A 265-nucleotide genomic window follows, 5' to 3' on the forward strand; every position below is an offset into this window, starting at 1 on the left:
TGGGGCGGCGGCAGAGAACGGGCTGGGGAGGGGAGGCGGAACGGCTGCCCCATGGGAAGCAGGGACGGAGATGTGTGTAGGCAGCTGGGTCAGAGGATGTTGAGGAAGTGTGTTTTCCGAAAAGTCACCTCAGCAGCACAGCAGAGCAATGTGCGAGGAAAAGGGGGAGAATGAGCCACACAGCCTGGCTCTGAGGGGCATCCTGCCCTGTCCCCGGTGGGATTGAGAGGCCCCCAGAAAGACAGAGCTGGCCCTGACCCAGCCG

Source organism: Apaloderma vittatum, unplaced genomic scaffold, assembly GCF_000703405.1.
Source record: "Apaloderma vittatum isolate BGI_N311 unplaced genomic scaffold, ASM70340v1 scaffold30972, whole genome shotgun sequence".
NCBI classification, from domain to species: domain Eukaryota; kingdom Metazoa; phylum Chordata; class Aves; order Trogoniformes; family Trogonidae; genus Apaloderma; species Apaloderma vittatum.